Consider the following 14,597-nt stretch of genomic DNA (forward strand, 5'->3'; position numbering starts at 1 on the left):
TTAACTGATTCCCCATGTCCAAGGCTCCCACAAGGAAATCTGCATGACTGAAAATGTGCACCAAAGCCTCCCCACCCCGTAAAGTTTGAGATTGCCTAAAGACCATGTCGCAAGCCATCAGAAATGTGGGGGTCTGGGGTCAGAGTGTTTGCATGCTTTTCTGTTTCAGAAGCGATCCTTATTTTACAGGAGCGATTCCTTGGCCCTCCCGATGGAAAGACACATTATCAGGAGATGCATGAAGGATTCAGCTGGGAGAAAAGCATGCCTTAAACCTATTTGTGGTGTTGCCTGCGGGACGAATGTCAGGACTGCTGTGTCCCTTGGTGCTTTGGTGGCACAGTGACCCTGTCCTTTTCTTCCTCTTTTTGAGAACTTCCAAGGGCTGTGGGCAACTGTATGAAGAAAACTCAGCATCTGGAAGCTTTAGTACTTATGGTCTCTGTTGCCACAAGGAATTTGAAAAAAAAAAAAAAAAAAAAACTTCTTCCAGGGTGACACTTATAAGTGAGCATCAGTGTCAATTATGTTCTGATCGGATTCTGAATTTCCGGATGGATACCTGGAGAAGAAGGGTCTGGCCCCTCCCAAGCATTGTGTGGTTTTTCAAGCTAAGGAAAAGAAAGTTTTCTCTGCAGACTTTGCCTACCAGCTACCAAGGCAAATTTATGACTCTGACGGTGACCAATATGCTGCTCATACCAGTGTCAGACAGGGAGGGGCAGCTTGTGTCAGCTTCTATCAATCTGGCTCACCAAGATACCCTTCCTGCACCTCCCCCACTTTCCTCATTTCCTTTTTCTCTCCCAGGGCTACGCTGTATGTCATTGCAGCGCCTTTGAGACCATGGGACTATGCACTACATAAATAATACTTGGAATGCGAGAAAATTGGAACAGTCTTGGACCCCCTGACTTTGGCTCCCATCCCAAAGCAGACAGGTTGAGGCATGCAAAAGCTGCTTCCTTGACTGGCTAGATCCACCCCCACTTTCTTAAAACTGTCATTTCATTTGCTGATTGGAATTTGGGTACCTATGTGGAGGTGAAAAGTTCCCAGCCATCTGTCTATATTGTTCGTGGTGGAAATACTCAACATAGAATGTCCCTGTGTATGAAATATAAGGAAGATGAGAGAGCAGGAGAAAAAACGTAAGGAATATAACAGGATAGAATTAACAATAAATAGGTACCCATTTTGTGCCAGGCATTGTGCAAGATGATGTAGGGACACAGAGTGTTGAAACGTGGGCATCATTTCCAAGGGACATGAGATGCCCTATAGATTCATCATATACAGCAAATTTTTCTTCTTTTTTCTTTCTTTCTTTTTCTTTTTTGGCTGCCCCATGGCATTATGGAGTTCCCCGGCCAGGGATAACATCCAAGCCATAGTTGCAAGCTTCACCACAGCTGCATCAACACCAGATCCTTTAACCACTGTGCCAGGCAGGGATTGAACCTGCTTCCTGATGCTGCAGAGATGCCACAGATCCTGTGGTGCCACAGCAGGAACTCCCATACAGAGAACTTGATACATGTTACATGGAGGGAAGTTAGTTTCAGTTTCTGAGACCGGCCTGGAAAAACATCTGACCTGGGTCTTAAGTAAGATTGTAGAGATTTGAGGAGCAAACATTTGATGGAGAAACTAGAAAAAGCAAAGGTTTAGAAACAGAAAAGTGTGTGTGTGGGGGGGTAAGTAAAGCAGGTGGAACCTAGATTGGAGAGGAAAGGAAGTCACATCAAGGAGGCCCTTCATTCTGGACCCTTTCAAATGAATTCTACTTAATCTTCTCCAGAGCCTTGAAAAAAAGATAACAATTATATCACTGTGCAGATAAGCAAATTGAAAGGTTAAGTGTTAGCACAGGGACGGGACTTGAACCCGTGTCCTCTGAATCTGTGGCCTGTGTTCCTTCTGGGGTCCTACTGTCCCTGTCCATTCTATTGCCTCAGAGCCAAGCCTTAGAGCGTGGAGTTTATCTAAGGACTATTGGTGACATTGAAGATTTTTTTCAACAAGGGAGAAGTGCAATGAGATCAGAAAAGAAAGAATAGGAGTTCCTGTTGTGGCTCAGTGGGTTAAGAACCTGACTAGTATCCATAAGTATGTGGATTTGATCCCTGTCTTCACACAGTGGGTTAAGGATCTGGGGTTGCCACAAGCTGCAGTGTAGGTCAAAGATGTGTCTTGGATCTGGCATTGCTGTGGCTATGGATCAGATTTGACCCCTAGCTTGGGAACTTCCTATGCCACAGTTTTGGCCCTAAAAAGAAAAAAAGAGAGAAATAACAATATTTAGGGTGCGTGGTTCCTGCATTTATCAAAGTGTCCCCAGAGCAAGGGGTCCTCATGGGCCATTAGCAGCAAGGAGCGGTGTTCTCATTTCCTGATTGCCCTTTTACTATGTCTAACAATCTCCTAGACTTTAGTTCACGCTCTGATAATCTGAGATTAATCTGAAGTTTTGAATAATCTGATGCCTCTTTTTATTTGGTTTCCAAAAGATTGATTACATTAGAGACACTTACTCTAAACTTAGTATAAACGAAAATCCCCGAAACATTCAGTGCTCAAGGGCTCATGCTTGTCTCAGGGTAGAGAAACTAGGAGAATCATTCAGAAAAGGAATCTGAAATTATAGATCTAGTCCTGAAAATGTTCTTTTTTGGAAATTTAGATTAAGATGCTACTTCAGGTGAGGGAAGCTGTGTAACCAAACATATTTATTGTCTCATTATAGAAAACTAGAAAATAGGGAGTTCACTGTTGGCTCAGCTGGTAAAGGATCTGGCGTTGTCACCACTGTGGCTTGAGTTCGATCCCAGACCCAGAGGGTCTGAATGCTATGAGCACAGCCAAAAACAAAACAAAATGAACAACCCCCCCCCCAAAAAAAAGAGAAAAAAAGAGAAACACTAGTACATTCACTTGATGATGTATCATAAATTTGTTAAAATGAAAGATACCAACACCATGTCAGGATAAGGAAATATTTATGATGTGATGTTACATGAATAAGGCTGAGTATGTCATAATTTTTAAAATATTAGTGTATGAATTAGTACCTCAAGAAGAATAATATGGAAAACAGTCATTGTATTGGCTTGGGCTTTTTTTCTTTTGTTGTTTTGAACATCTTCTAATGGAATTCTTTTTTTTTTTTTCCTTTTTTTTAGGGCTGCACCCACAGCATATGGAGGTTCCCAGGCTAGGGTTTGAATTGGAGCTGTAGCTTCCAGCCACAGCTACAGACACAGCTACAGCCACAGCACCATGGGATCCGAGCCGTGTCTGTGACCTACACCACAGTGGCAACACCAGATACTTAACCCACTGATAGAGGGCAGGGATCGAACCTTCGTCCTCATGGTTGCTAGTCAGATTCGTTAACCACTGATTCACAACGGGAACACCTAATGGAATTATTTTCTAAATGTCATGGCTGCAGGTATAAGCAATTAGAGTGAAAGGGGACACAAAACCAAACCCATCGCTAAGAAAAGTAATATCAAACCATGATCACACTTTTTGTGCTAAGAAATACTAGCAAAAGAAATACAGCTTTTGTTTGTTTGGTTGTATGTTTGATCATTATTAATATTGTTAAACCAGAAATATCTTATATTGAATGAAGAGAAGGTATAGAGCTTCTATTTTATTTTATTTTGTTTTGTTTTGTTTTATTTTATTTTTTTGTCTTTTTAGGGCTGAACTCTCGGCATATGGAATTTCCCAGGCTAGGGGTCAAATCTGAGCTGCAGGCACTGGCCTACACCACAGCCACAGCAGTGCCAGATTCTAGCCACAACTTGACCTACACCACAGCTCACAGCACCACCAGATCTTTAACCCACTAAGTAAGGCTAGGGACCATACCCACATCCTCATGGATACTAGATGGAGTCATTACCACTGAGCCACAACGGGAACTCCAGAACTTTTTTTAAAAATGTATGGCTTCCCTGCCCAATAATGTCTACATGCTGTAAGTGTGGCCAAATAATAAGAAGAAGAAAAGTAAAGAATGTATGCCTTGTATTTATAAACAGGAAAACATTTACTTTAAAATTATTTCAATTGTGTATCTTTAACTTTGTGAATAGGATTAAGGGTAGCTCTGTCTAAAATCAGAGAAATGGACAAGGGCTTTAAAAATCTCTTTTAAGAAGTTCCTATTGTGGCTCAGCTGGTTAAAAACCTAATATAGTGTCCGTGAGGATGCAGGTTTGATCTCTGGCCTCGATCATTAAGGATTCAGCGTTGCTGCAATCTTCAGTATAGGTGTGGCTCATATCTGGTGGTGCTGTGGCTATGGTGTAGGCTGGCAGCTGCAGCTCCAATTTGACTCCTAGCCTGGGAACTTCCGTATGCCCAGGCAAGTCTGTAAAAAGGGGGGAAAAAAAAGGGATAATCTTGAGATAAAAAATTAACACCCCTTACGTTTAAAAAAAATCTCTTTTGAGTGTGTGATTCTTTGACTATCATTCCACAACCATAGTTATTATATGATAAAGAAAACAAATAAAACAAAGAGGTCTAAAGGAAATAATGGAAGTATGGCTAAGAGGGGCTGGTTTCTCATTAAAAGCAAAATTACAGTATAGAGAACAGCATATTTTTAACATTTTAACTGGCATGTTTATGAAAAAAGCAATAATATATGAGTAACTGAAATCATAACTTGAATAGTATTTTATAAAGCACTCTCCTACCTTTTATCATTATAGTTTTACATAAAGTAAAATATGGACCCACACATGGCTAATAATACCTTTAATTTGCCTTTCCCATTTAATTGTAGGATAATGATTACAATGAAAATACATTAGTTAAAAAATATCGAAGTGCAAATGTCATTGTGACAGGTACTCTAGAGCCTAATACACCCTGAGCTTAGACCTATCCAGGAGAGTTTATGTTCTAAATGGGATAACATGAATGTAGATGCAGATCCTGGGGCAGCTCAAGACAAAGACAGCAAAGAAAGGAAAAAAGGAGGAGTAGAGGAGCTGCCATTAGGCACATAGAGGCTGCAGATAAAACACAGGGTGACACTTGTCTGTGCACTGGATTCTATGAAGCTGGGGGCTAAATACTTTGTCACAGACCACCAAGTTTTCCTGAGGCTCCACATCCTAAAGAATGAATGTGAATCTAGGCATGATAAAATATGAGGTCAGGGAGTTCCTACTGTAGCAGAGTGGGTTAAGGATCTGGTAGGTGTAAGTCTCAGCTGCAGCTTGGATTCAGTCCCTGGCCTGGGAACTTCTATATGCTACAGGTGCAGCCAAAAAAAGTGAGGTCAAATATCTTTAACACATGGTGGAAGTTGGTAAGCACTGAGGTTAAAGTGCAGATAAATTTTGTGAAGGCATCTGCAGGATACTGTGGGGGAGATAATGCCAGGGCCAGGAGGGACCACTATCACAGGGTTCATGGTCAGCTGTAGCTGACTGGCCCCTAGAAGAGGGTGCTGGATCTTGGAGAGTGACCCTCTCTTGTACATGAGATCTGTACAAGTGCTTTGTACTTGGCCCGACCTCAGAGATTCTTTGGGATGAGACAAAGGACAGGGGCCTTTGAACATGAACATCCATGCAGGTCAAAGGTAAAGTGCTGGTGTCCCCCCAGGTGCACAGGATGCCACAGAGTGAATCCTGCCCCGGACCAGGTAGCCCAGGGTACCAGGTACTGAGTGAGCCAGATTAATTTCCTGGAGGGGAGTTCCTGTCACGGCTTAGTGGAAATGAATCTGACTAGCATCCCTAAGAACATGGGTGCGATCCCTGGCCTTGCTCAGTGGATTAAGGATCCGGTGTTGCCATGAGCTGTGATGTAAATTGAAGACACAGCTCAGATCCAGCATTGCCGTGGCAGTGGTGTAGGCTGGCAGCTGTAGCTCCAATTCGACCCCTAGTTTGGGAACCTCCATATGCCTCAGGTACAACCCTGGAAAAAAAAAAAAAAGGACACAAAAAAATTTCCAGGAGGAATCGAGTATATTCTATAGTTGCTGTGACAGAGATCAAGACAGATTTCCAAATTTCCAAGCCAGGCCAGATAAGGAAATGGACCGAGGTTGGGACTTTAGCAAGGCATCCAATTACAGGAGGGACCAAGAGGGACAGAGGCCTCCTGGGGGAGCAGGGCCATGCTCCCCAGTCAGACCAAGGAGGGGCAGACCAGTTTCCCCTGAGAACTTTTGCATGGCTGTCCAGGTCTGGAGCCTAGAAGAGCTGGTGGCCCAGCCTACCATCTGAAGGGCCAGAACCAGAAGCCCAGGGTTTAGAGCTGGGCACCAAACAGGAAGAGGTTTTCCCCCCAGACATTGGAAGGGATGAACAACAGTGGCAGCTTGAACTAGGATTAGGGGTTGCGATACTGTCAAATGGGAAGATAAAGCATTTTCTGAATAGTTGTGTCTGGATGGAGCTGTTATAACATTTGCAAAAGTGAGGGACTTAGGGCAGCCACAGAGGTACTGGGCATCCTGGGGTTTAATCCCCTGCAAAGCAAACCAACTAACCTAAATTCTACCTGTGAGATGCCTAGACCAGATGTCCATCCTGCTCTCCCATTCCCCCTCATGGATTAAGTCCATGTAACATATCTGAATGTACTGACCATATAGGACAAGGTTGGGGGAAAAGGCATACAGCCAGAAAATGAGAAAACAGTGGGCAAAAGCAGGGCCCTGGAGTGCGGCCTTGGCTGGGCAGATTCTGCCAGTGCACAAGCCCTGGGCTATGGGAGCTGGCCCTAGACCCACACATCTCCACATCCCCAACCCCACCCCTAAACAAAGACTCTTGCCGGACACTGGGGTGGATAGACACTTGTTCACGTTGGGCAGGGAGAGATGCAGGTCCTCCGCGAATCTTTTGAACAAGTGGCAGGCTTGTAAGAGAACTGAACACTTAAAAGACAGAGCTGAAACCCCAGGAGTGCCATGGAAACTGAGACTTTCCCCCCAGGGACACTTCGAAGACCTTGTCACTAACAGATGGTGGTGGGGGGGGGGCGGTGGGAGAGCATGACAGTATGGAGAGACAGGGGCCAGGGGACAGGGGGTGGGGGGGAGGGGGGCAACATCAGCAGCTAGAAATGTGCCAGCACAGAGGCTGGCAGTGACCAGAGAACAGTGGGGAGGTAGAGCTCACATCTGCAGAGGCACCGAGGTAGCACACACAGGTGTATGTGCCGAGAGCAGACCCTCGGCTACCCAGGGAGATGGGTCCACCCTAAGACACTGCCAGAGCTGAGAAACAGGCTCCGTGGTTCCAATGCTCAGATCTGCAAACAAGGTGCTATGTCCATTATCTCTGAAATAGTTATCCCTTGATGGTCCTCTGCCAGGCTGCTGCAGCCCAGAAAGTGTGGGTTATATGAATTTGAAACTAAGGTAACAGGCTTTAGTTGCAAAAGTAATTTGTTATGTTTTTCCTTACCATCAACCACTGTTTTTTAAAACTGAAGTATAGTTGATTTACAATGTTGTGTTAGTTGCCAGATGTACAGGAAAGTGATTCAGTTATACATATTTTTTGACTCTTTTCCATGATGGGTTATTACAAGATATTGAAAAGTGTTCCCTGTGCTAAAGAGTAGGCCCTTGTTTTTGTTTTTTATCAAATTTGTACGTAATATATGTATAAGTTAATTCCCAATGCCTAATTTATCCCTCCACCATCCCCTTTCTCCTTCGATAACCTTAAGTTTGTTTTCAATATCTCTTTGTTTCTGTTTTGGAAATAAGTTCATTGTATCATTTTTTGAGATTCCACATATAAGTGATATCATATGATAGTTGTCTCTGTCTGACTTCTTTCACTTAGTATGATAATCTCTAGGTCCATCCACGTTGCAGCAGATGCCATTATTTCACTCTTCCATGGCTGAGCAATATTCCATTGTATGTATGTACTACATCTTCTTTACCCATTCCTCTGTTGATGGACACAGGTTGTTTCCATGACTTGACTATTGGAAAAAGTGCTACAATGAACATTGGGGTGCATGTATCTTTTTTTTTTTTTCTCATTAGGACCTCACCTGCAGTATGTGGAAGTTCTCAGGCTAGGGGTCGAATTGGATCTGTAGCTGCTGGCCTATACCACAGCCACAGCAATGCCAGATCTAAGCCACATCTATGATCTATACCACAGCTTGCGGCAACCCTGGATCCTTAACACACTGAGCCAGGTCAGGAATCAAACCCACATCCTCATGGATATTAGCCAGGTTCTTAACCTGTTCAGTCCCAGCAGGAATCCTTCACGTATCTTTTAGAATTATGGTTTTCTCTGGATGGATGCCCAGGAGTGGGATTGCTGTATCCTATGGTAGCTTTACTTTTAGTTTGTTAAGGAAACTTCATATTGTTTTCCATAACATATCAGCCACTATTTTAAAACCCCTGTTCCATGCTAGTCATTATGGTAGGAGAGGGTATTTATACACTCATGAAAGATTTAACTCTTCCCCCTTTTCAGGCAAGGAAACTGACACTGAGATGAACTGAGACTCAAACTCTCTTTTGGTGACTTGTCCCCACACCCTCTCTAACTAGTCCAGGCTAAACTCTGGTTTTTCACTTGACTATCTTTTTTTTTTTTTTGTCCATACCCCTAACATCAAAATTCCTGGTCCAGGGATGGAATCTGCGTCACAGCAGTGACAATGCTGGGTCCCTAACCCACTGAGCCACCAGGGAACTCCATCACCAGATTATCTGGACTAGTCTTGAAAACTGCTCACTTGAAAGCTGATTCATTCAAGTCTACATTGCTGATTCCTTTATGTTCAGTTCATTCAGATGGATTGCATTTTGGTCTGTACCCCAAAAAAGTTGATAAAAATGTATGAAGGAATTATGATTTGGTTTATCGACTCAACCCCACAAGGATGCTTGTAGAAGAAGATGTGAGGGTGGCTTTGCAAAGCCAAATTCCAATGCTTTTGTTTCAAAAATCAACCAAAGGAAATATCCTTAGAAAAAATAGGAGGTTGACAGCCTGAAAGCTGGGCTGACTCAATAGTTATTTGGCTTCGTTGTGCTCTAAAAATAAATGCTCTTATCTTTAGGAGAGCGGCATTTTCCTTGCCTTCTTCCCTTAAAGTTTATTCCTTAGGGTTTAGCATTTATGTGTTTACATAGGTCCTTGCAGGGATAATGTCAAAAGGAAGCCCTAAGACTGTTAACTTGGATATTTGTCATTTTTGACTATGCATTATTGATAAGAGTTGATGAATAAATAATGAATAGCAAGACTAACAATGAATATTTTTGAATCACCAAAATTGGTTTGAGAAGTGGTTAGAATATAGAGTGATCGATGCTTCTTGGGTCAGGGGTTTGAATTCCTCAAGTTTTACCAAGGCAAAAGGACTGCATAGAAACAGAAAAATGTATTTAAAGCACTTTAAAGCATTTCAAGCAAACTGTCTCGAAAATCTTTCAAAGCAGAAATTCATATGAAGACAAGTGATCTATTAGTAGCCTCACTGCTCTTCTGTGCCAATGCTCATTTCAGTATGGAAAAGAAATGCCCCCATGTAAATTCCCATTGTGGCTTAGCAGTAATGAACCTGACTAGTATCCATGAGGATGCGGATTCCATCCCGGGGCCTCGCTCAGTGGGTTAAGGATTTGGCATCAGTATTGCCGTGAGCTGTGCTGTAGGTTGCAGATGCAACTTGAATCCCGCATTGCTGTGGCTGTGGTGGCCAGTAGCTGTAGCTCCAATTTGACCCCTAGCCAAAGAACGTGCAGCCCTTACAGCAAGTGCAGCCCTAAAAAGCAAAAAAAAAAAAAAAAAAAAAAAAAAAAGGAAAAGAAAAGAAATGCCCCTATTACCTGTTCCATTTTAATTGGAAAAATGACAGGTCAAATAAGCTAGAAAATATAAAATTATGAAGGAAAATTATATTTCTGGTGTCAGTGATCTGCTTAAAATTCTTCACTGTTTCTTATTTGCAAACACAGGAGTTCCGACTGTACTGTGTCTCTGCAGCTCCAGGACACAGATTCAATTCCCAGCCTGGCACACTGGTTTAAAGGATCTGAGGTTGGCGCAGGTTGCAGCTGTGGTCCCAGGACCTCCATATGCCATGAGGCAGCCCAAACCAAACCAAAATAAAGAAAAAACACAGAAGATTAATTTTCCTCTTATTTTAAAAATGGTTATGAGCAGGACTGTTTTAAAAAACCATCATTGGCTACTTGAAAGTTAATTTTTCCTGTAACATTTATAATGTTTGGGATTCCTCCCCATTCTGTTACTTTAATCATATTGAAAAAATTAAATTACTCCCCAATTTATGAAAGCTACATGAAATATTTGAAGTATATTACTTTAAAGCCTTCTCCACTAAAATGTCTCTCTATTGAGATAAATCTTTCACCTATAAAATGGTATAGATTTTTCAAACCAAGTTCCACACAGGGAAGGAATATATATGTACCCAGGGGATAAAGGGAATCAAGGATTAGCTCTCAAATTATATTAATGTAACACAACATTGTGTTTCCTCTTCGGTTCTATCGCTTTGCATTAATAGTGCATGTAGTTATTTGCACAAAGAGTTTTACCTTCTTGGGAAGATGTATGTGGTCAGGGGACCTTTTAGAGTATTTCAGCTTATACCCACTCACGTACACCAAGGGCCCCCTACACTTGTCAGCTTGCCAGCACAGAGCACTCCAGCAATTTGTACTTATATTCCAGAAAACCCCCAAACAAACGTACCTAGCTCCTCACTAGGAAGATTTTCTTTTAGACCTCTGTCTTGGTCCTTTCCGGCTATTATAACAAAATGCCATAGACTGTATGTCATATAAACCATAGACTTATTGCTCATGGTCCTGGAGGTCCAGAAGTCCAAGATCAAGGTACCAGCAGATTGGCTTTCTGAGGAAGGCCTGCTTCCTGGTTCAACGACCATCTTCTCACCATGGCCTCTTGGTAAAAGGGGCCAGAGTTCTCTCTTTTTTTTATTTTTAATTTTTTAAATTAAGGTACAGTTGGAGTTCCCTCTGTGGCTCAGTGGTAATCAACCTGACTAGTATCCAAGAGGATGTGGGTTCAATTTCTGGCCTCACTCAGTGGGTTAAAGATCTGGCATTGCACTGAACTGTGGTGTAGGTCATAGACTCAGCTCAGATCTGGTGTTGCTGTCGCTGTGCTGTAGGCTGGCAGCTGTAGCTCTGATTCAACCCCTAGCCTGGCAACTTACATATGCTATGGATGTGGCTCTAAAAAAAAGACAAAATAAAATAAAGTTGATTTACAATGTTGTGCCAATTTCTGCTATACAGCAAAGTGACCCAGTCATACCTATATACACATCATTTTTCTCATATTATCCTCCATCGTGTTCTATCCAAATATACTTGTTATAGTTCCATGTGTTGTACAGTAGGATCTCTCTTCTTTTTTTTTTTTTTTATTTTCCCACTGTACAGCAAGGGGGTCAGGTTATCCTTACATGTATACATTACAATTACATTTTTTCCCCCACCCTTTCTTCTGTTGCAACATGAGTATCTAGACAAAGTTCTCAATGCTATTCAGCAGGATCTCCTTGTAAATCTATTCTAAGTTGTGTCTGATAAGCCCAAGCTCCCGATCCCTCCCACTCCCTCCCCCACCCATCAGGCAGCCACAAGTCTCTTCTCCAAGTCCATGATTTTCTTTTCTAAGGAGATGTTCATTTGTGCTGGATATTAGATTCCAGTTATAAGTGATATCATATGGTATTTGTCTTTGTCTTTCTGGCTCATTTCACTCAGCATGAGATTCTCTAGCTCCATCCATGTTGCTGCAAATGGCATTATGTCATTCTTTTTTATGGCTGAGTAGTATTCCATTGTGTATATATACCACATCTTCCGAATCCAATCATCTGTCGATGGACATTTGGGTTGTTTCCATGTCCTGGCCATTGTGAATAGTGCTGCAATGAACATGCGGGTGCACGTGTCTCTTTTAAGTAGAGTTTTGTCCGGATAGATGCCCAAGAGTGGGATTGCGGGGTCATATGGAAGTTCTACGTATAGATTTCTAAGGTATGTCCAAACTGTTATCCATAGTGGCTGTACCAGTTTACATTCCCACCAACGGTGTAAGAGGGTTCCCTTTTCTCCACAGCCCCTCCACCACTTGTTATTTGTGGATTTATTAATGATGGCCATTCTGACTGGTGTGAGGTGATATCTCATGGTCGTTTTGATTTGCATTTCTCTTATAACCAGCGATGTTGAGCATTTTTTCATGTGTTTGTTGGCCATCTGTATATCTTCTTTGGAGAAATGTCTATTCAGGTCTTTTGCCCATTTTTCCATTGATTGATTGGCTTTGGATCTCTCTTCTTTATAAGGGCACTAATCCCATTCTTGAGGGTGCCACCCTCAAGACATAATAACCTCCCAAAGGCCTCACCTTCTAATACCCTGACTCTGGGACTTGGGTTTCAACAAATGAACTGGGGTAGAGGATGCAGAAGCATTCGATATATAGCAAACTGAGCTGATTTGGAGTGTTTGACAATGAATAGAGAACCAATTGCAGCAACTCTTTTAAAGAGGGGGATGGAGGAGAGGATGGGATTAAGATGGTGGAATAGAAGGACTGGAGCTCTCTCCTAAAAACAACAAAATTCACAACTAAAGACTGAGCATTCTTCACCCAAATGGATAAGAAACCTTAAAAAAGATATCCTACTCCAGAAGAAAAAGAGGAGGACACATCAAGAGGTAGGAGGGGCGATTTCATGATATAAATAACCCCATACATCCTGGGTGGGAAGCCCCACAAACTGGAAACTAACTGGTTCACAGAGACTCACCTACAGGAGAGAGAGAGTTCTGAGCCCCACATCAAACTCTCACGTGTGGGGATCTGGCACTGGGAGAAAGAGCCCCTGGAGCATCTGGCATTGAAGGCCAGTGGGGCTTGTGCATAGGAGCTCCACAGGACTGGGGGAAATGGAGACCCCTTCTTAAAAGGTGCACACAGACTTTCACATGCACTAGGTCCAAGGGCAAAGCAAAGTCTCCATAGGAATCTGGGTCAAACCTAACTGCAGTTCTTGGAGGACATCCAGGGAAAACAGAGGTGAATATGGCTTGTTGTGAGGGAAGGACATTGAAAGCAAAGATCTCGGGAATATTCAGCAGCCATGCCTTTCTCTGGAAGTGGCCATTTTGGGAAAATCTGGCCCTACCCATCAGTCAGCTGCTGAGAAGCCCCAGGACAAACAACAATCCAGGTGGGATCACAGCCCCACCCCTCAGTAAACAGGCTACCTAAAGACCCCTCAGGCACACAGATGCCTCTAATCCCATCCAGAGACTAAGCTCCACCCACCAGAGGGATTAGAATCAGCTCCATCTACCAGTGGGCAAGCATCAGCCCCTCCCATCAGGAAGCCTATAGCAAGCCCCCATACCGACTTCAGCCACAAGGAGGGGGGGCAGACACCAGAAGTAAGAGAGGCTACAACTCTACTATCTGTAAAAAGGCCACCACACCAAAAACCTATAAAATTGAAAAGACAGAGAACTATAACTCAGATGTGGGAGAAAGGAAAAACCCCGGAAAATCAGCTAAGTGATGAGGAGATTCTCAGCCTCTAGGAAAAAGACATTAGTTTGTTGATGCTGAAGATAAGGCAAGACATTGGAAATGAACTAGAGGCAAAGATGGAAAACTTACAGGAAACACTGAGCAAAGAGATACAAGATATAAAACTTAAACAAGAAGAGATGCAAAATACAACTGAAATAAAAAATTCACTAGAAGCAGCTAACAGCAGGATACAGGAAGCAAAAGAACAAATAAGCTAGGTGGACAGATTAGTAGAATTTACGAATGCAGAACAGAAAAGAGAAAAAAGATTGAAAAGAAATGAAGAGAGTCTCAGAGAACTCTGGAACAACAATAAATGCACCAACATCCATATTATAGGGGTGCCAGAAGAAGAAAGAGAGAAAGGGACCGAAAAAACATTCCAAGAGATAATAGCTGAAAACTTCCCTAACATGGGAAAGGCACCACTCACTCAAATCCAGGAAGCACAACAACTACCACATAAAATAAACCCGAGGAGGAATTCACCAAGACATATATTAATCGATCTGACCAAAACTAAAGACAAAGAGAAAATATTGAAAGCAGCTAGGGAAAAGAAACAAATAACATATAAGGGAACCCCACTAAGGTTATCTCTGATTTTTCAGCAGAAAGTCTGCAGGCCAGAAGGGAGTGGCATGATGTACTTAATGTGATGAAAGGAAAAAACCTCCAACCAAGATTACTTTACACAACAAGGCTCTCATTCAGATTTGAAGGAGAAATCAAAACCTTCACAGATAAGCAAAAGCTGAGAGAATTCAGCAACACTAAACCAGCCTTATGACAAATACTAAAGGAACTTCTCTAAGCACAAAAGAAAAGACAACAACAGGAAACAAAAATTCCACAAATGACAAGGTTCACCAGTAAAGGTGTATATATACGGTAAAGATATGAAATCATCCATGCACAATTATACCACCAAAATCAGAAATCATGAGAAGATGTGGGTACGAA

The sequence above is a fragment of the Phacochoerus africanus genome, chromosome 10 (genome assembly GCF_016906955.1).
Source record: "Phacochoerus africanus isolate WHEZ1 chromosome 10, ROS_Pafr_v1, whole genome shotgun sequence".
NCBI classification, from domain to species: Eukaryota; Metazoa; Chordata; class Mammalia; order Artiodactyla; family Suidae; genus Phacochoerus; species Phacochoerus africanus.